This window comes from Streptopelia decaocto (genome assembly GCF_964273445.1).
Source record: "Streptopelia decaocto genome assembly, contig: HAP1_SCAFFOLD_1758, whole genome shotgun sequence".
Taxonomy (NCBI): Eukaryota; Metazoa; Chordata; class Aves; order Columbiformes; family Columbidae; genus Streptopelia; species Streptopelia decaocto.
Genome location: NW_028116481.1, coordinates 2,189 through 2,471, shown reverse-complemented (window position 1 = coordinate 2,471; position 283 = coordinate 2,189).

Below are 283 nucleotides of genomic sequence, written 5' to 3'. Positions count from 1 at the left end.
CTGCGGGGGGGGGGGATGGACAGGGGGACATGGGGATGGACAGGGGGACGTGGGGAGGGGGGATGTGGGGGTGGATGGGAGGACAGACATGGAGACATGGGGAGGGGGGATATAGGGATGGATGTGGGGACAGACATGGGGACAGACATGGAGACATGGGGACCAGAGAGGGATGTGGGGACAGACAGGGGAACATGGGGAGGGGGAATGTGGGGATGGATGTGGGGACAGACATGGGGACAGACAGGGGGACAGACATGGGGACATTGGGACCAGAGGGGGA